This window comes from Myxocyprinus asiaticus, chromosome 30 (genome assembly GCF_019703515.2).
Source record: "Myxocyprinus asiaticus isolate MX2 ecotype Aquarium Trade chromosome 30, UBuf_Myxa_2, whole genome shotgun sequence".
Lineage (NCBI taxonomy): Eukaryota > Metazoa > Chordata > Actinopteri > Cypriniformes > Catostomidae > Myxocyprinus > Myxocyprinus asiaticus.
Window position 1 is genome coordinate 5,491,625 of NC_059373.1, and position 22,446 is coordinate 5,514,070.

The following is a 22,446-nucleotide window of genomic DNA, read 5'->3' on the forward strand; positions in this document are numbered from 1 at the left end:
TACAGAAATGCATCAGACTGCTTTCATGTCAAAACATGTTCTTGAAGGCTAGACACACCAATATTCCATCTTCTTGTGATCTTCTGTCCTACTAAATCTAAACATTTGGTCACATAATAACTTTATTCAATTTGGTAATCCAGTAATAATGTACAGTGAAATATAATCTGACGTCTGCTATGTTTTAATGGACTTTTGCTGTCAGTACTGGGCGAGAGAGAAAGAGAGAGAGAGAGAGAGAGAGAGAGAGAGAGAGAGAGAGAGAGAGATATGGCTCAGATTTTTCAGTGTCTCATTTGGTTACCAAAGGCCTCTCTCTCTCTCTCTCTCTCTCTCTCTCTCTCTCTCTCTCTGTGTGTGTGTGTGTGTGTGTGTGTCTCTCCCTGTTAATGCAGAATGCAGACAAGCTTTTCTGGACAGACTGGTAGAATGGCAGCACTTAACCCTGAACTAAATCTGATATTACTGAATATCCAGACAGCACTCTGCATAGAGTGAGAAAATAATACAGAGAGATGGTAGGAGAGACAATATTTGGTTTGCATAACAGGGTTTTAGGCTGCCCCAATTTTGTTGCCACTGTTACATTTGTTGGCGACAAACCTCCATTTGCAGGAGAGAGATGGGCGGACATCAGTATTTCTAAACATTCTCCTCAAAACCCCTTTGGAATCCTGCAAATTCGTCCAACAATTTGCATATTGTAAACAACAATAAGCAGACAACATCATACAATGTTGATTGAAACATTCGTATAAACATTTATAATTATTAATATGTAGTGTGGATATTTCCCACACTAAAGAAATCTTCACATCCTAGTCTCAGCCTCAGACGGCACATCCATATACCATCACAGGCCATCCCATGCAAGGGATTGGCCAACCAGGTCTCACAGGCTACATTCTCACCGCAGCTGATTTTCTGCTCAAATCTGATTTCTTTTTTTTTTTTAAGGGTGTTCACATGACATTTTAAATGCAGCCGACGCTGGCTAACCAACACAAATATAACACTCCCTGAGCATGTAAATAAAACTCTGGCATGTTCAATATGATAATATGAATAATCGATTAAATTGCATTTAAAAATATAATTAGCTGTTTTTTTTTTGTTTTTTTTTAAGCAGATAGGGCACTTCCTATCTAACAATATGTCAGCAAGTGATGCCAGCAAGTGATGACAAAAGACCATCTTGATGGATAAAATATTTTTAAATAAAGTAGTTTGGTTTCGTATGGTGCAATTTAATTATCAGAGTGTAATATTACTTAAATCAGTCTCTACATCTTTTCATGTGCATATTTTACTACGTGTAGTCCAAAAGAATCGCTGAACCCAACTGTTGAGCCTTTTATTTTATTTTTTATCCTTAAGAAATTAATGTGTTTACTAGAAAAGACATGACTCCCAATTAAAAGTTTTAACCCATAACACGCCTATGTATGCCAGAAATTAAATGGACAAATGATGAATGTTGAGTTAGATTGATGTTAAAATAACATTAAATCTGACCTGACTGTTCACACTGTAGGTATATTGGACAAAATCAGATACGTATCCGATTTATTGTAACGTTCTGTAACGTCTGTAACGTATGCTGCAGGCACTGGCGATGACAAAGACGATGATGATGAAGTAAAGAACCCAAGTGCAAATTTATTCCAACATGTATTCCATAAACCCTAATTACAAATATGAAGTAAACATAAACATGAACTTAACATAACATAAACTTGGCTTGGCATAACTAGACTTGAGAGACTTGACTCTCCAACAAAGTTACATACAAACAAACACCAATACCTGACACTAGACCATGTAAAACATGAGGGTTAAATACATTACATGGGAGAACACATGACAAAGATAACCAATAAACACAAAGAACTCTAAACAAGATAACAAGACAATCAACCAATGAAAACAACGCACATGAACATGGAGGGAAACATGAAATCACATGACAAGAGAACCACATGACATGAAACAGGAACATCTTGGTTACTGATGTAACCTCTGTTTCTTGATGGAGGGAATGAGACATTGTGTCGATGTAGTGACACTAGGGGTTCGATCTTGAGAACCCCATTCACCTTTGCTTAAAATAGAAAGAGTGGAATGTCACTCGACGTTGTGTCAATGTAGTGACACTAGGGGTTCCTATAGGAAATGACGGAGGTGCTGAACTGTGTCACGAGGCATGGAAGAGTGGATAGGGGCAAGCTGCTGCGTGCCTCGCAGTGAGTGCTCAACCATGTTGTGACCATCCAGGGAGTTTGGTAAGGCGTCTCCCTAGTCCCGTTAAGGGGTGGAGAATGCACTTACCAAGGCTACCGGCGGTGCCTTTCTTAATTTTCTGTTAAGCAATTTCCCGCCGAGCACTTTCTAGAATAGCGCTGGGAAGTGCTCTTCCCTCTCCAGGAAGGAGAGCACTACGGAGACCACATCCTACCGGAGGGAGGTTAACATGTGGAGCATACCTCACATGGATTTACCAACAGGGAAGTACACATATGGAATGATACCACAGGAGGACCCTACCTACAGTGAGGGTATGCAGCACAGTGGCCAAGACAGAGAAAGCTCTGATGAGGGGAAACACAGGTTTCATCTAAGGGGGAAACCGAACAGTGGAAATGCATCAAACGGGATTACCAAAGGGGAAGCACATGGAGCACTGAGCCTAAGTACACGGGCTCACCTGAAAAGGGGAATACCATGTGTACTGGGCCTGGTGGCATTACTCCTCCACCGAGTTCGTCACTGGACAGTGCTAAAGAATTAAAGAGGTGTCTGGAGTTCACTGGTACGGGGAACTGTTGTGGACAAAAAGTGCACATTATCACCTTTGAAAAAGGGGAAAGGCGCAATGCAAGTGGTACACCCAACCGGCCGCCCGGTCTACCTGCTGTTACCACGAAACACTCGTGACGAAACCAGGTCTATGCATAGGTTATAAAACCTCACAAAGTTATTGGGCATAGCCCAACCCGCAGGAGTGTTACCTGCCGTGAGAGCGCATCTGCTGCACGGTTGAGGGCGCCCAGAATGTGAGTGGCTCACAGAGACTTCAAGGTCTGCTGACTCCAAAGGAGGAGGCGGCGGGCGAGTTGCGACATGCGACGCGAGCGTACACCGCCTTGGCAGTTTATGTACACTACGGTCCCCGTGTTGTCGGTTCGGACCAACACATGCTTGTCCTGAATCAATGGCCGGAGCCTCCTCAGGGCCAGCGATACTGCCGGAAACTCTAAGCAGTTGATGTGCCATTGGAGTCGGGGCCCCGTCCAGAGCCCCAACGCTGCCTGCCCATTACACACGGTGCCCCAGCCCGAGTTTAAATCGTCCGTCGTGACCACAATGCGCCTTGAGACCTGCTTTAGGGGAACACCTGCCCATAGAAATGGCAGGTCCGACCAAGGGCTGAAAGTCTGACAGCACTGTGGCATGATGGTCACACACCAGGTGCCATGGCACCATGCCCACCTCAGGACTCGAGTCTGTAGCCAGTGCTGAAGCGGTCTCATATGCATCAACCCGAGGGGGAGAACCGCCGCAGAGGATGCCATATGCCCCAGGAGCTTCTGAAATTATTTCACAGGCGCTGCTACCTTCTGCCTGAAGGTCTTCACTGACTGACCACGTTTGGTCGTAAGACGTGCCCTGAGAGCGACCGAGTCCAACTCCATACCGAGAAAAGAGATGCTCTGCACAGGGGAGAGCTTGCTTTTCTCCCATTTGACCTGAAGCCCGAGTTGGTCGAGGTGCTGAAGCACAAGATCCCTGTGTGCAAACAATAGATCTCGCGAGTGAGCTAGGATTAGCCAGTCATCGAGATAATTGAGAATGCGTATGCCCTTCTCCCTTAGCGGGGCCAGGGCAGCCTCTGCAACCTTGGTAAAGACGCTAGGGGACAGGGACAGACCGAAGGGGAGGACCTTGTACTGGTATGCTCGTCCCTTGAAAGCAAACCGAAGAAAGGGTCTGTGTTGAGGAAGGATCGATACATGAAAGTACGCGTCCTTCAGGTCGATGGCCACGAACAAATCCTGATGTCATACTGACGGCAGGATGCGCTTCTGAAGCCTGTGTAAGGCCTTGTTCAGGGCACGCAGGTCCAAGTTTGGGTGCGACCCTCCCCCTCTCTTGGGCACGATAAAATAAGGGCTGTAGAAGCCCTTGCGCAACTCGGCTACGGGGACGGGCTCTATTGCTCCCCTCTCCAGAAGGGTGGCAACTTCCGCCCGAAGGACGGAGGCACCCTCGCCCTGCACCGTAGTGGAGATGACACCACTGAACTGGGGCGGACATCTGGCGAACTGGATCACGTAGCCACATGACATGAAACAGGAACTACAATTTCAAAATAAAAGATGAAAAACATGAACTAACAAAATACACCTGACATTTATTTCCACACATGAAAGTGGCCCAGATCGGATTTGAAAATGTCAGATTCAAAGTGCTTTTGGCTATTCACATTGTCATCCAATTAACAGATCTGTGTCACATATGAGTGAAACAATCAGATTTGGGCCACTTTCAGCTGCTGTGTGAGCGTTGCCATTTACGTGGCTCATTGATGTAATTGCAGCAGTTTCCTGGTGAAATAAACACCAAAGGTTCTACAACAACAATTAATTTTATTTACTTTCATACAAGTCATGAGTAAAACAGCAAAATATTTGTTCATAAACACTTACTTTTTGCTCTGTTCCTCACAATCCTATTTTATGTCATCTAATCACTTTTACTATAGTGCATGACTTGTAAGATTGCAAGATGTTTTTCAATGTTTTTTTTTTTTTAAGGGCTCTTAAAAGCATGAAATGGACTTCACTGTCTGCTGCGTTTTGATGTCACAACTCAAGATTGTAGATTAGATGCATAATTTTTTGACCTTAATGTTTCCAGGGATTTGTAGCATAGTATCTTAAATATTTTAATTGTAAAATGTCACAGTGGTTCTCACCTGGGTTTGCATCTGGACACATATTTTGCATATTTTGTACTGGACACAGTACCAAAATTGTTTACCAGTAGTAAACAAATATGTCCTTAAAATAAAACATTATATTACAGTTTGTGAGGATGAGGGTATGTCACACAACCAGGCTTCTACCAAGTCACAGATGAATTTGCATCAAATCGAACTGTAGACTTCAATTGGATGCATGACCTTTGACATCGACAACAAAACATGTGGTAATTATTTTTTCCTCCTTTTTAAAAGATGATAAGCTTATTTATTTTGCTCTCCTGACTGTGCATGATTATATGGATAGTTGCAATTTATTGTTTACATTTAGCATTGTTTTTCCCTGCTTTCCATGACCCTATCAGAACATACCTGTAACCCACCAGTTGAGAACCACTTATATACTAGGTCAGTGTTTCCCAACCTTTTTTGCCAACCTAGTCTCATGTAATGAATGTTACTATATAAATAAATTTTTGCAAACTGACTATTATGTGCCGGATTATACATTTTTCTGCTGCTTCCTGGTGAAATAAACACTAGAGGCGCTACAACAACTGTGCATTTTATTCACTTTCACACAAATCACGACTACAACGGCCAATTATAAATTTATAAACACTTATTTTCGCACTATTACTCACACACTGCTATGTCATGACAGCAAAACACTTTTAGGGCCCATACATACTCTATGTAAGTATGTGAACGCAGACACATCTTGCTACGCAAGCTCGATTTCACGCGTCGATGCATTGTGAAATTTGTCAGAGCACAATTCATAACTAACGCAAGTACACGCTGTATTATCAGCATTGCCACAAGGGAGGCTACAGTGGATTTTCTGTCATGGCAGAGCAGCAATTTGAAGAGAGTCTTGTCAAACAAGATAGATTATATATATTTTTTCTTTCATCTTTTCAGCAAATACAAAAGCACCCTCCTTCACTTTTGACATGTTGACTCCACATCCGGTTTCGTGGCGCCTAAAAAACTCTTTCGCCCTCATGTGATCCGAGGTTTGTTACCGCCAGAGCAAAGCAAGAGTGCACGTAATGTACTGTATGTACAATGGGACCACGCGTTGGCCATGCGTTGGTGAAGCACTCACGTCTGCGTTTGTGTACTTGCGTTAAGTATGTTTGGGCCCTTACTCTATGCATCATTTGAAAAACGATGCATTTTAATGCTTGTCTTACTGACCACAATTTGGGCCCATTCAAACGCTAACATGGAAGACCAGAAACGCAAGCTCAGTCGAATAAAATTAAATAGAACTGTGCTGCCCACCAAAGTTCAAGTTTGGTGAACTCTGAACAGCGAATCCGTTCGACGAGAGGACGCGTGACTAATAGGAGATCGAAAAGTCACATGCTGACCTCTTGGCTCAATTTAAAGAATGCATATTTAAAAGCTGCACATTTTATTGTTGCAGGAAAATGAGTAGAAAATATATTTGTTTTTTGTGATGTATTATTTACTTACACCAGAAGCCCTCCCGAATGACATCATATCCTGGTCCAGTGTGTTGTCTGAAAAATATTTGCATGCTCATAGCCTTGTGTGACCGCCCCTTTATTCCAACATGATACGTTTCCTCGGTAGTTCACCTGATAGAGTGTTGGACTTTGGACTTGGAAGCCAGCGGTTCGTGACCAGCCAAGCACACAAGCTGACATGTGAGATGAGAGTGACGTAGAAGCCACACAAAATGATTTGCTTGCATTTCATTTTTTTTTTTTTTTGACATTATCTAATAGGTTCAGGCATTAGTTTAGGGTAAGAATGTCTGTTTTGTTCACCTCTCATTTGATTTTAGATCACTATTGGTTAGGTTTAGTTTAAAGGTTTTGGTTTGGCAGGTACGATTTACTCATAAAAACCTCAGGCCATATGACCCGTGAAATCAACATTCTAACAGACAGTGTAAACAGTATAAAGGAGACCTTTAAACTTTGTATATTTAAAAATCAATGTAGTTTTTCATCGTTGTGGTCATTTTGGTTTACTGTAGATACTATATATATATATATATATATATATATATATATATATATATATATATATATATATATAGTATATGAATACCCTCTGTAAGGAATCACTGTACTGTGTGACCTAATACAGGAAACAGGTGAAATGTTTAAATAAAAATTATTTGTATATGTATGTATTATAGAAAAAAATGACTTCTGTAGGCTAAAATTTCTTTGAACAGAGGATTACCGTTGGTGGTCCTATGTGACTTTGTGTGGGAAAAACGGCATTTGTCATGATTTGTGTTGTGCTCAGTCTAAACTTATTAGACTCACCATCAAAACCCATCACAGGTGACTCGAAAAAGTGATTTTAATTACAGTTGTGAGTCATAGCTATAATTCTCCATCCACAGGGCCACATACAGCCCCCTGCTCTCTCACAGTTCATGCATTGTCAGGCAAGAACAATGTCCATCATTAGGTGATTGAGGCAAAGAGCAACAGGAGAGCTCCAGTAGATCCATTACGGCACAGTCAGACATCATCAGGTTTTGCCCAGACCCTGAATGTATTGTTTGTGTCATTCATCTCCACCCCCCAGGCAGTTTGATTGGTCTGACTGGCTTGGTCCCTTGGTGGTCCCTTATTATGCTGGAATTGTGTGAGTTTATGAGAAAGAAAACGAAAGTTAGAACTGACAAGAAAGGCAAAGATGAATAGATTCATTTTTGCATGCAACGCCCCCAGGATAAATCCATAAGCAGGACAAATCTTAATTATTCAAGGCAATCGAAAGCAAAGCTTAACTTTTCTCAATACCAGCTTTACTTTTAGCTAACTTCTCATTTTAATAATGAATGCAGGACTGGTACCATTTTGTCTCTTTCTGCCATGGTACAGTGATTGTATATACGATGATAATATTATAGTACTGTGTGATTACTACACATACGCATATAAAATACTCTGAATATACAGGTGCATCTCAATAAATTAGAATGTCATGGAAAAGTTCATTTATTTCAGTAATTTAACTCAAATTGTGAAACTTGTGTATTAAATAAATTCAGTGCACACAGACTGAAGTAGTTTAAGTCTTTGGTTCTTTTAATTGTGATGATTTTGGCTCACATTTAACAAAAACCCACCAATTCACTACCTCAAAAAATTAGAATATGGTGACATGCCAATCAGCTAATCAACTCAAAACACCTACAAAGGTTTCCTGAGCCTTCAAAATGGTCTCTCAGTTTGGTTCACTAGGCTACACAATCATGGGGAAGACTGCTGATCTGACAGTTGTCCAGAAGACAATCATTGACACCCTTCACAAGGAGGGTAAGCCACAAACATTCATTGCCAAAGAAGCTGGCTGTTCACAGAGTGCTGTATCCAAGCATGTTAACAGAAAGTTGAGTGGAAGGAAAAAGTGTGGAAGAAAAAGATGCACAACCAACCGAGAGAACCGCAGCCTTATGATTGTCAAGTAAAATCGATTCAAGAATTTGGGTGAACTTCACAAGGAATGGACTGAGGCTGGGGTCAAGCCACCACACACAGACATGTCAAGGAATTTGGCTACAGTTGTCGTATTCCTCTTGTTAAGCCACTCCTGAACCACAAACAACGTCAGAGGCATCTTACCTGGGCTAAGGAGAACAGGAACTGGACTGTTGCCCAGTGTTCCAAAGTCCTCTTTTCAGATGAGAGCAAGTTTTGTATTTCATTTAGAAACCAAGGTCCTAGAGTCTGGAGGAAGGGTGGAGAAGCTCATAGCCCAAGTTGCTTGAAGTCCAGTGTTAAGTTTCCACAGTCTGTGATGATTTGGGGTGCAATGTCATCTGCTGGTGTTGATCCATTGTGTTTTTTGAAAACCAAAGTCACTGCACCCATTTACCAAGAAATTTTGGAGCACTTCAGGCTTCCTTCTGCTGACCAGCTTTTTAAAGATGCTGATTTCATTTTCCAGCAGGATTTGGCACCTGCCCACACTGCCAAAAGCACCAAAAGTTGGTTAAATGACCATGGTGTTGGTGTGCTTGACTGGCCAGCAAACTCACCAGACCTGAACCCCATAGAGAATCTATGGGGTATTGTCAAGAGGAAAATGAGAAACAAGAGACCAAAAAATGCAGATGAGCTGAAGGCCACTGTCAAAGAAACCTGGGCTTCCATACCACCTCAGCAGTGCCACAAACTGATCACCTCCATGCCACACCGAATTGAGGAAGTAATTAAAGCAAAAGGAGCCCCTACCAAGTATTGAGTACATATACAGTAAATGAACATACTTTCCAGAAGGCCAACAATTCACTAAAAATGTTTTTTTTATTGGTCTTATGATGTATTCTAATTTTTTGAGATAGTGAATTGGTGGGTTTTTGTTAAATGTGAGCCAAAATCATCACAATTAAAAGAACCAAAGACTTAAACTACTTCAGTCTGTGTGCATTGAATTTCTTTAATACACGAGTTTCACAATTTGAGTTGAATTACTGAAATAAATGAACTTTTCCATAACATTCTAATTTATTGAGATGCACCTGTATGTTTATCAATACTGAAGAGATAGTTGTAAATCCAGAATATATCATATAACTCTGAATATATAGCCATAAATCAGAATATATATAATTATAAATCTTTATGTTTAGTTATAAATCCTGAATAAATTGTTGGAAGTCAAAATATGTAATCTGCATATGTAGTCATAAATCCAAATATATGGTTGTAAATAGTGAATGTATATTTTTAAATCCGAAAATATGGTTGAAAACAAAGTTGTAAATCCTGAATATATAGTTGTAAATATGGAATATATAAATGTAACTCTAATTAATTAGCTATAAATCCAAATATATAGTTATGAATCCTGAATATATTGTTTTAAGTCTGAATATGTAGTTATAAATCCTTATTATATATTTGTAAATCCAAATATATACTTATAAATCTGAATATATAGTTATAAATCCTGAATATTTAATTATAACTCTAAAAATTTAGTTATATATCTGAATATATTATTGTAAATTCTGAATATATACAGTCAATGTAATTTTTCATTAGTGACCTAGAAATAATGCAGAATTTTACACATTTCTTCTAACACATTTTACATCATAACTTTTATTTATTTATTTTTCCAGAACCCCAACAACTTTCAAAGTAAAAAAAAAAAAAAAAACACAGATATTCAATGTGGTCTCAGACTTTTTAACAGCATGTGCATCAGCTAAAAAAAAAAAAAAAAACATATTGGTTGACAACTAGTTTTACTATCATGGTACACAAAATATCATTTTAACACCCTGGTACTTTTTTATGAATATTGGTTGTAAACACATAGTATTTAAACTTAATACTTCTCCATCACAAATGATCTGATATATTATGCACTAAGCTGTGAATAAATAAAATCAGGTGGCTGGCTGATGTAAAGCAAGTGCACTGTTTATTCAGGGATTCATCAAAAGCTGTAGTTTCATTAAGAAAAGTGCTCAAGCTCTTTAACAGGCTTTAATGTAATCTAGCAGAAACCAGACTCAGCTCCTCTGTGTGATCGTCCCATTAATCTTGTTACAGGTCTGCACTCCCTGCTAACTTTAAATATGCATTAAAAAGAATGGAGTCATTGCGCATATTTGGTATATTGGCTCATCATTAAAAAGCCATGTTAGCCCTTTAAAGTGAGGAGAGGTGATTTCATGCTCCAGTGGATTTGTGTGACCAGGTGCCGTGCACACCCTGGGAATTGGAATCCTCGCCTGTGTGTAAGCGCAATGAGAGCTCTGCACAGAAAGTAATGGAGCCGAAAGAGGGATGGTTGGTGAACAAAAAAAAAAAAGGCCAAAGGTTGAAATTTGGATGTAGATTCAGATCAAAGTTACTGTGCTTGGTTGATTCAATAAGAAATTCTGTATGTCTGTCTGTCTATCAATCATCCTCTGTCTATTGTTCTGTCTGTCGTTGTTTATCATTCTGTCTGCTGATCTTTATAACTGTCTGTCATTCTATCTATTGTTCTGTCTGTCTGTCTGTCTATCTATCAGTCTATCGTTCTGTTTATCGTTCTGTCTGTCTGTCTGTCTATCTATCTATCGTTCTGTCTGTCATTCTGTTTATCGTTCTGTCTATTGATATATCAATTGTTCTGTCTGTCTGCCCGTCTGCCTGTCTGTATGTCTGTCTGTCTGCCTGTCTGTCTGTCTGGCTATCTATCTATCTATCATTTTGTCTATTGGTCTGTCTATCTGTCTGTTGTCCTATCTATTGTTCTGTCTATCTATCTGTCTGTCTATCTATTGTTTTATCTATTGTTCTATCCATCCTTATCTATCTATCTATCTATCATTCTGTTTATCATTCTGTCTATCGATCTATCTATTGTTCTGTCTGTCTGTCTTTCTATCTATCTATCGTTCTGTCTGTCATTCTGTTTATCGTGCTGTCTATCGATCTATCAATTGTTCTGTCTATCTGCCCGTCTGTCTGCCTGTCTGTCTGTCTGTCTGTCTGGCTATCTATCTATCTATCTATCTATCTATCTATCTATCTATCATTGTTTATCAGTCTGTCTATCTGTCTGTTGTCCTATCTATTGTTCTGTCTATCTGTCTGTCTATATATTGTTTTATCTATTGTTCTATCCATCCTTATCTATCTATCTATCTATCTATCTATCTATCTATCTATCTATCTATCTATCTATCTAACTATCTATCTATCTATCTATCTATCGATCTATCGATCTATCGATCTATCAATTGTTCTGTCTGTCTGCCCGTCTGTCTGCCTGTCTGTCTGTCTGTCTGTCTGTCTGTCTGGCTATCTATCTATCTATCATTTTGTTTATCAGTCTGTCTATCTGTCTGTTGTCCTATCTATTGTTCTGTCTATCTGTCTGTCTATCTATTGTTTTATCTATTGTTCTATCCATCCTTATCTATCTATCTATCTATCTATCTATCTACCTATCTATCCTTAACCCTGTGGTGTACTTTCAGAAGTAAGATAATATACATATTTTTTTTTTTCTCCCAGTAGAGTAGTCAGTATGTTCCCTACATTCTGCCTTACAAAGATGTTACAGAACCCTATTTCACTCGTCCTTTGTAAATTACTACTAGGAATACACTGTGCATGGACTGACCCAGAAATGAGAGAGAGATTCTCCCATAGCCCATGAGTGTATCAGTTCCTCTGAGCAATCCTACCATTGTACGGATTGTATGGGCCCAGCATTCGAAACGCTCAATCAACTATGCATGACTTGCCCTTAATAGGTTTCTTCACTGGAAAATTGGAACACTTGTTAGTTGCTTGAATGGTATGGAACCGCTGTGGTCCCTTGAGAATGGAGTTATACTTTAACAGCCTGTGTAGAAATAACTATCACATAGCCATCCATGTTAATAAAAGCAAGAAGGTCAGATGTGGGGAAAGAAGTTTGCTTATACTAATTTGATGTAATCGTGTAATGTGAAATACGTGTTGTTTATTATGGTGTTCTTTTGTTGAATGGATGAAATGAATTTGAAAGCAGACCCAGATATTTGCTCTGCTTTTGAAGTCCACATCTGGAGTTACGTGCAGATACTGGCACATTTATTTGTTAAACAAACTTAGAGCCATTTTTCAGCATATTTGCAATGGAAAAATATTTGAGGCTCTTATAGAAGCAAGTATACTAGATATTCAAAAGTAGAATATATAGTCCTCTTTGACTTTGTCTGAAATAAGTAATACAGTACTTATTACTTTTGGACAAAAATAAATTCTGATTATGAAGTCTACTCATATTTCCACTAATATCTTTGGTTATTTCTATGAAACCTATCACTGAATGACAATTATATGAACTATTTTATTTCTTGTTGGTCACTTATAGTGTTTATTGTGTTACTATTTCAGATTTTAGTTTGTTGACTGGAATTAGCTTCCAAGAAGACCAGACTATGTTGATGGACAAAAGTCTGGATGAAAGTCCTTTCCCTAGTCATTCATATGGCATGCTTGAGCATGTTGTATATACTACTTTAATGGCACTGTAATTGTGCTTTTTTTTTTTTTTTACTGTATTTTTGTCTTATTTTCTGGTAAAAATATCTCAACATTCTTAAAACTAGAAAAAAAATTACATGGAAAGCTAAATATTAATATTTAAGGAATTAGATTCACCATCTTGACATAACAGAGCATTGACATGTAAACTGACTGCAAATTCAGAGGATATTCAAATATCAGGTGAACAGTGAAGTTAGCTCTTTATCTCTCACAGTATGTAATTAAAGCAACAGTTCACCCACAAAAGAAAATTGTGTCAATATTTACTCACCCTCAAGTCGCTCTAAACCCATGTGAAATGAGGCTGAGTAAAGTATTTTTTATTTGTATAGTGCTTTTCACAACACATAATTTCAAAGCAGCTTTACAGGAAATCATGCATTAACAAAAAAGAAAACAAACAAAAATGAAACTGTAATATCTATGAAGTCTTAGAGTGATCATTGTGTAGTTTGATTAAAAATGATTGTAAATTGTGTATAAAAATTAAATAATTACATAATAATTGTATTTAGAACCCCTGTGAACAAGCTGAAGGCGACTGTGGCAAGGAACACAAAACTCCATAAGACGTTGGTAATGGAGAAAAATAACCTTGAGAGAAACCAGGCTCACTGTGGGGGCCAGTTCCTCTCTAGCTAAACAACATGAATATAATGCCAATATTAGTTATTTGTGTGCAGTGCAAGCACACATGTCATTATAAAACAAAAGTGGGCAATAAAACTTTTAAATCTACTGTAAAACCAGTGTAGTTATTTGGCCGAGTCTTTGATCGGTGAAATCTTGGCACTGTGGTTTTATCAGTCAGGTCGCACCATACCAGGCCTAACAGTCAGCATCATTGGCCGAGCGGTAGGTCGCATCATATGAGGCCCGGGCATCATTTGCATAGGTCCACCCATTGGTGGCCACATACCTGCACCAGGTCCTCCTGGGATCATGCCGTGAGGTGGTAGACCCATCATGGGCATCATCGGAGGGCCACCCATTGGTGGAGCTAGGTCTCAGTAATATTTGGATGAGGTAGCAGAGATGTACCAGGTGGAGGGGCTCCAGGGAACGGGGTGGGGAGAATTTTATCCTGCTGGAAGGTGGTGGTTGTTTTGTCAGTGAGACTCTGTGCCTGCTCCTCCATCCATTTCTGATAATAATCTTTCACATTTTCTTTAGGTTTACGCCCGCTGCAGTGCATCTTTCTGACCGATGGAGAGTTGTGTGTCAGTTATGTCACAACAGTCACAATAAAAGAGAGAATTTTTATTTTCGGAAAAAACTATTCTTTTATTGTGCCTACACAGAAAAAGACAATTCTGCTTCACCTTTAAAACTATATTTTTTGTTTGTGTGTTTTAAAGCACATTTTCAAGTTGCCAGTCCTATTTTGTGTTCTAGATTTGTTTTAAATACATCTTCAAACTCCCCTTGAAAATCAATTATCTGAACATATTGCATGTTGAGTTCTTTTCTTTTTGAATGATGAAACATTTTGATCATCTGAATGTCATTGATGAATTGCCATTGTGAAATTACAACATGTGTCATTTTAAATGCTGCGGGATAGACCTTGAATGCCCAGGGTTTTAAACATCTATTTCCCTCTCAAATCTGAGTGATTATTATTAAAAACTTCCTCTCTAACTGCAATTTTCCTTGGAGGGCGGAAAAGCTGCCACTTTTTTCCATACCACATTAAACACACAAATGCACAAGCTCTTATTACACACCAGCATGTGTGAAAAAGCTGCGAGGCACTGTCATTATGACATTATAGATGGATTAATCATTATAATTGAGTGGCATTATAGTATGACATCATTAGACTAAAATAATTGAACTAGAAAAGGTGTAGACAAGCTTCCCTGATTTAAAATGGTTTATTTTGCTTTTCATTTGAGCTTTATCAGGGACAAATTGCTCATTTATGCAGAAAATAAAGTTAAGCAGAATAGATTTGTGCTTGGGCATCTTTTTGAAAGCCTGTCTTTGGCTCCTCATGAAAATCGCACATATACGCTAATATCTTTTTCTATTTGTTTCCTCATGAAAATCGCACATATACGCTAATATCTTTTTCTATTTGTTTCCTCATGAAAATCGCACATATACGCTAATATCTTTTTCTATTTGTTTCCCTGTCTCAACCTCAGGATTCATATCCTGAGGTTACCAGAGCCAACCAGATCCAGCTCCGTTCCTGCTTGCTGTCCACTGCTATGTGTAGCTGAGTGATGATGACTAACTGCAGCCAGTTCCAGCCAGACATCACTTCAGTCTGCTAAGTTGGACTACATAGGATGAACTGATGACAACTCCAACCGTAATACATGGAACACTTTATATGCCACTGTCTGAACCTTGGACCTAGGATGGATCTCACCGAACCTCACTGAAATGACCTGCCGGTTGAACTGCGATACACCTCATTGATCTCTGCCTGCATCACCTTGGTCTAATGATGGACTACACTCTTAAAATGGAATACATAGAATATCAATTAATTGACAACACTTCATAAATGCACTTCATAAACATTAGTCATTAATCTTACAGTTCGTACAAAATCTTTGTTTAAACACTGACCCTTAACACTTACTTAGTTTACTATTTTTAAACCATGACTTGCACTATACACAAAAATAAATAAATATATAAATAAATAAAATATTAGCATTATATTCATGCTGTTTAGCCATAGGGGAACTGGCCCCCACAGTGAGCCTGGTTTCTCCCAAGGTTATTTTTCTCCATTAACCAACATCTTATGTAAACTCAGAAAAAAAGAATCGTCCTCTCACTTTCAACTGCTTTTATTTTCAGCAAACTTAACATGTGTAAATATTTGTATGAATATAAAAATATTCAACAACTAAGACATAAACTGAAGAAGTCTCACATACATATGACTAACATAAATTGAATAATGTGTCCCTGGTGGGTACTTTTATCAAAAGTAACAGTCAGTATCTGGTGTGGCCTCCAGCTGCATTAAGTACTGCAGTGCATCTCCTCCTCATGGACTGCACCAGATTTTCCAGTTCTTGCTGTGAGATGTTACCCCACTCTTCCACCAAGGCACTTGCAAGTTCCCAGACATTTCTGGGGAATGGCCCTAGCCCTCACCCTCTGATCCAACAGAGATCCGGGTTCTTCGCTGGCCATGGCAGAACACTGACATTCCTGTCTTGTAGGAAATCATGCACAGAATGAGCAGTATGGCTGGTGGCATTGTCATGCTGGAGGGTCATGTCAGGATGAGGCTGCAGGAAGGGTACCACGTGAGGGAGGAGGATGTCTTCCCTGTAAAGCACAGCGTTGAGATTGCCTGCAATGACAACAAGCTCAGTCCGATGATGCTGTGACACACCGCCCCAGACCATGACCATGATGTCTGGTAAGGACCTGCCTTACAACAGGCCTACAAGCCCTCAGTCCAGCCTCTCTCAGCCTATTGCGGACAGTCTGAGAACTGATGGAGGGATTGTGCATTCCTGGTTTAACTCCAGGTTGTTGCCATCCTGTACCTGTCCCACAAGTGTGATATTCAGATGTACCGATCCTGTGCAGGTGTTGTTACACGTGGTCTGCCACTGAGAGGATGATCAGCTGTCCTTCCTGTCTCCCTGTAGTGCTGTCTTAGGCGTCTCACAGTATGGACATTGCAATTTATTGCCCTGGCCACATTTGCAGTCCTCATGCCTCCATACAGCATGCCTAAGGCACATTCACACAGATGAGCAGCGACCCTGGGTATCTTTCTTTTGGTGTTTTTCAGAGTCAGTAGAAAGGTCTCTTTAGTGTCCTAAGTTTTTATAACTGTGACCTTAGTTGCCTACAATCTGTAAGCTGTTAGTGTCTTAACGACCGTTCCACAGATGCATGTTCATTAATTATTTATGGTTCGTTGAACAAGCATGGAAAACATTGTTTAAATCCTTTACAATAAAGATCTGTAAAGTTATTTGGATTTTTACAAAATTATCTTTAAAATACAGTATCCTGAAAAAGGGATGTTTCTTTTTTTGCTGAGTTTAGTTCCTTGCCACAGTCGCCTTCGGCTTGCTCTCTGGGGTTCTAAATACAATTATTATTTACTTATTTATTAATTTTTGGCTTGGTCCAGCCTATGTGCTTACTCCATTTAAAGCCTCTGAAAGCAATATTTTTCAGCTTTTGCATGAATACCTTTATTCTCAATGTGTAAATGCAGAGTAAACATATAGGAATGCATTTACTAATGTTAATGAATTGAACCGTATTGTACAGTAATAACAAAATAAAATATAACAAAATTTATATCAAAATGAAGCAAAATGACCCACAGATATGTTATAGTTGAAACATGTTTTTTGAACTTTTGAGGGAATGAGGTCCCATTCTCCACATATGTGGACTTCATCTTTATCAGCGCGCTAACACGTGAAAAATGAATGGATTTTTTTTTTTTAAAGTGGCATATCTAATTAAACTAGTGATGCTACTCTTTACAACCAAACAGGTTTCAATCAAAAAACTTCGAGGTTTCTTACCAGAGGCACTATTGTTGGCGCTGCACCCATAGTAGCGCTTCACGGAAATAAACGGCATGCTGTTGTATCACATGACGCGGTGCGGCAAAAGTTTATAAGAGGCCTGTCCGCTGGTCCGAATGTTGTTTTCCAGCTGGATGGCGAAGGAATGCACGTGTTCATCTTTTCAGGCATGCATTTGGATTTCGTCTTAAACTTTGGTTTAGTTTACACCTGATCTGACTCCAATTATTAATAGATCTGACTCCAATATATCGACCTCGAATTTAGATGAAGGTTCCAATCAAATTCTGATCATCATCATAATTTAGTGTTTGATTATTTGGTTCTCATTATTCACTCGTTAGGTGTCAATATCCTGAGTCTACGCTGGCCAGTAACATCGATCTCATGAATGAGGTTGCCAGTTCTCTCGAAGTCAGTAGTTGCACAGTTCTACTAATACCATTTAATCGGGCTAGCTCACAATCAAATGATAGTTTGGTTTAGTCACATACATACAACTTGCTCAGGAGCGTGATAGTCAGTGACTTAATGGTGCCAGAGGATTTGCTCTCATTCATGGCCCATTGTAATAATCCATCCTGGTCATACACTCGCTCAATAGGAATCAAAGTTTACCTTTCTAAAAGCTGTTCAGTTCTCTCTGCATTCAACTATCTGTGAGAGTGTGTGTTTGCTGTAAGGGTGTGGCATTAAAATTTTTTTTTAAAAAAAATAAATGGGGGTCAAAGACAATCACAAACACACACACACGTTCACAAACACACTCATACACACCGAGGGTCTGTGTTCAATTGAAAGATGGACAGTTGTATTTAATGGAAAGTAAGAGAAAACATTCTGCACAGTTTGTGTCCTAAAATGCATGTTTCAGGCTTTTAAAAGGCCTACAATCCCCCTCTGGTCACTACCTGGTACTTTCTGTCTTATTGTTGAGAGCTGATTGAATACTATGGGGTGTGTGTATGTGTGTGTGACAGATTATCTTAAGTCTGGCTATTATTTTTCATCTAACAGAGGACCAGCAAATCTGCAATTGCAATCTTAATAATGCATGAGTTAAATTTCAAGTGTCAAAACAATTTATGCTTCAATCTGTGTGACAAGTGTTCTTTAATAAACTTTTCCAAAACCTTCACACCAGGAGAAATAACAGAATTACCAGTTAAAGTGTAAAACTTCACAATAATATTCTATTTGTTTCTGTCAAAAAAAAAAAAAAAAAAAAAAAAAAAAAAAATAGGTACCATGAACTAAATATGAACAATATTTTTAAAAGCATTTATTAATATTGGTAAATGTTAGCCTAATTTATAAAGAATTTTTCATTTTAAGTTCATGTTAGTTCATAATGCATTAATGATAACCCATACAACTTTTCATATATATATATATATATATATATATATATATATATATATATATATATATATATATATATATATATATATATATTATTTATTTATTTATTTATTTATTTTTTTATTACCGTATGTAGAAAATAGAATTAACCAAGATTAATGAATGCTTAAAAGTATTGTTGATTGTTAGTTCATGTTAACCACTGTAGTGTGGTAACTGATGTGTTGTGTGATGTGTACTGAAAGTGTTACCAATATAAGCAGTGTTCTGAGTTCAATACAAGAAAAGCTCTTTATGTTCTTAATCTGTCGCATAAATCGATTACTACAGAACAAAACGTTGACTCCTTCCTCAGTTTGTAACGACAAGCGAAAACTGTGTGTACAGTTTGTAATGCACTTAAAAGCAAAGCATAAGGGGCAAGGCATTTAACTGGCATACTGTAAATGTTAAAATACACACTGTTTTGAAAGTATTGCAACAGGATTTAGGAATAGTTCACCCCAAAATGGAATTTCTCTCATAATTTACTCACCCTCACACCGTTCCAAACTCATATAACTTTATTTCTTTAGCAGAACACAAATGAAGATATTTTGAAGAATACATGGTGTATTTGTCCATAAAATGTAAGACAAAGGGGGTCCAAAAGTTTAAAGTTCCAAAAAGGACATAAATGCAGCATAAAATTAATAGACTTAGAGATTTAATCCATGTCTTCTGAAGTGAGATGATCACTTTGGGTGAGAAACCGACCAGTCCTTATTCACTATAAATCTTGATATCCGGCCCAATTAGTATGCATTGTACATTGGGCAGAAACACCTCATGCATTCTTAAAAACATGTTCCGCAGAAGAAAGACATACATATGAGTTTATGACGGCATGAGGGTGAGTAAATGATGAGAGAATTTTCAGTTTTGGGTGAACTGAACATATGCTTTAGAATGAGACTAAAATGTCAAACAAATCTTGTCTAGGCAAAGTTATATCCAAACTTTCAACTCCTGTCATGACCATGTAAAGACAGTAAACCCTGTAACTTTTGCAAAAGGATTATTTAGACCTGTGGTTCCCAACCCTTTTCATGGAGGCCCCCCAACACTACACATTTTGGATATCTCCCTAATCAAACACACCTGATTCAACTCATCAGCTCGTTAGAGGTGACTCCAAGACCCGAATTGGGTGTGTTAGAAAAGGGAGATATACACAATGTGCAGTGTTGTTGGGGCCTCCAGGAACAGGGTTGGGAACCACTGATTTAGACAACTTTACAGCTCAAATAAAACATTGTTGTATAGAACAATTAATATTACAAAATACAAGCTGCAAATTTTTGCTTTTAAACACTCTGGAATGTCTTACTCCATAGACTTCCATTGTAATTGGATTAACATGGTGTTTTTTTGTTTAATTGTGGAATCAAACTTTTTGTCACTAATAATCAACAGCATGTCACAGATGATATCCAGCACTTAACCCTATAATGCCATACGTATCAATTATGATACACAATGTTTGACGGCTCCTGTCTCACTCTCTGTTCAATCTGAAAAGCCAAAGAATGCATGGTAAGTTTCACATGTTTATGGAACCATCAAGTGGTTATTTGTGAAAAAAGTGGTTTCAGTGTTTATATCGATCTATTTAAAATGGTGGCAGACTTCTGAAAAAATGACTCTTATGTTGGGATAAATTGCAGATTATTTTAAAAAGTAAAAGTGATAGTAATTATTATATTGTTACTGATATTTTAAAATGAGTATTTGCTGAATATAAGCAACTTATGCTTGGTTAAATTTTGTATATTATTTTATTGAAAAAGTCAGTTGAAATGACATGTATCAAATACGATACAACAGACTTTTGAGGTATCTCTCAATCACCATTACATTGCATTCATGCCCACAATATATATATATATATATATATATATATATATATATATATATATATATATATATATATATTTAAATCTGACATATACTTTTTATAAGATATATTTAAAGTGTAAACTAATATGTCTGTGTATTTTCATATATGCAGCCTGCTCTGTCATTAAAAAGATCTCATTATTTTACATTACAAGCTATTATGATGTCATCTTTCCATACATTTCTGAGACCCAGTTAAAATAGTTTTACAATTTCCCTTTTTTAAATGTCAATATAGTGTTTGGTTCATAAAATACCTAAAATATATATTTTATTCATATTGTATTTGATGTGCTGAATTGAACTGATACATTTCAATCCATATTTATAGACCAAGGAGAGGAAGGCCAAACTTTCAAACATGTTGTATCTCTGAAAAGCACAGGGAGTCCTCTGATAATACCCCAAGATTTACAACTGTAGCATATATGGGCTAAGACAATTTTAAATTACAAATAATGAATTGCTGGGCCTCAGGAGGATAATGACCTTTAAAGACTAATGTACAAAATATGATGCATAAAAAAAGTGCTATTTTTTTTTCTTTTTATATTTATATTTTTTTCTAATGGTATGAAAAAAAGTTTAATGTAAAAAAAATAAAAAAATAAATAAAAAATAATTCTGATAGTTCTTTCATATGTTCCTTTAATGTGCAATACATTTTAACATTAGACTTGCTGTGTAGCCATACCATTCATAAAGTTATTCCACAGTCATCATGCCTCATTTTGCCGTCATGATTTCAACCATTCCCCCATTTTTGTGAGCAAAACATTACAGATGCAAAGTGTTTACAGGAGGGTGAAAAAATTATTGCACAGGGTCCCATTATTAAATGCTTCTCTGCCTGTGATATGTGTAAAGTTTTAGGTAGCTTTCTAAAAATCACATCCAAAATTGCACAACATTGTTGGTCTTTGATCAGCTGTACAGAAAACTCCAAATGAATTGGTGGAAGTGTGTGAAGACTTCGATCAAAATTTACATCTGTCAAAAGTGTACAGTAAGTACTTATTACTGTGGGTGATCTGTGTGGGGGTGCCATTTGAATCAAACCTGCAACCTATAAATTGCAAACCTTCCGTTACTTGATCACAACCTTCAAACTCACTCACAAATGTATAATTACTACAAGGACAGTGCCTTTGAACAACTTGAGCTGTAATGATTTTCAAGCCACTTTTGCAATGTGTGTTGAAGTAACAGATTCTGTAATTTTGTGAAGCTTAACTGGCGTAGATACTATTATATATCACTATCAGCACAAACAAAGTCTACAAAAACTGCTTGTTATGATTAACTGCTGCTCCTACCGTCTCGACGTCAGAGAGTGGTTTGCGACGCCCAAGAAAAAGTATTTCTCACATACACATACACATATTGCCACTTTCTTTACTGTTTCTCAGTACCAGTAACAAAAATTGATAATATGCATTTTTCTTCAAACATCCCTCAGTCTGCATCAAAAACACACCTTGTTGCTATTTATGAGAGTAATAACCGAATGCAATGTTTAGAGTATATGTTTCAGGATTTTATTCCGCATGGATGAATTACTGAGCAATATAGTCAGTGAGACAGATAA

The 22,446-nt window shown here is 37.9% G+C and overlaps 1 pseudogene; it reads right to left on the minus strand.

Annotated features, from left to right (window-relative positions):
- Positions 1 to 13,829: 13,829 nt before the first annotated feature.
- Positions 13,830 to 18,118, minus strand: LOC127421622 (U1 small nuclear ribonucleoprotein C-like; annotated as a pseudogene).
- Positions 18,119 to 22,446: the final 4,328 nt, after the last annotated feature.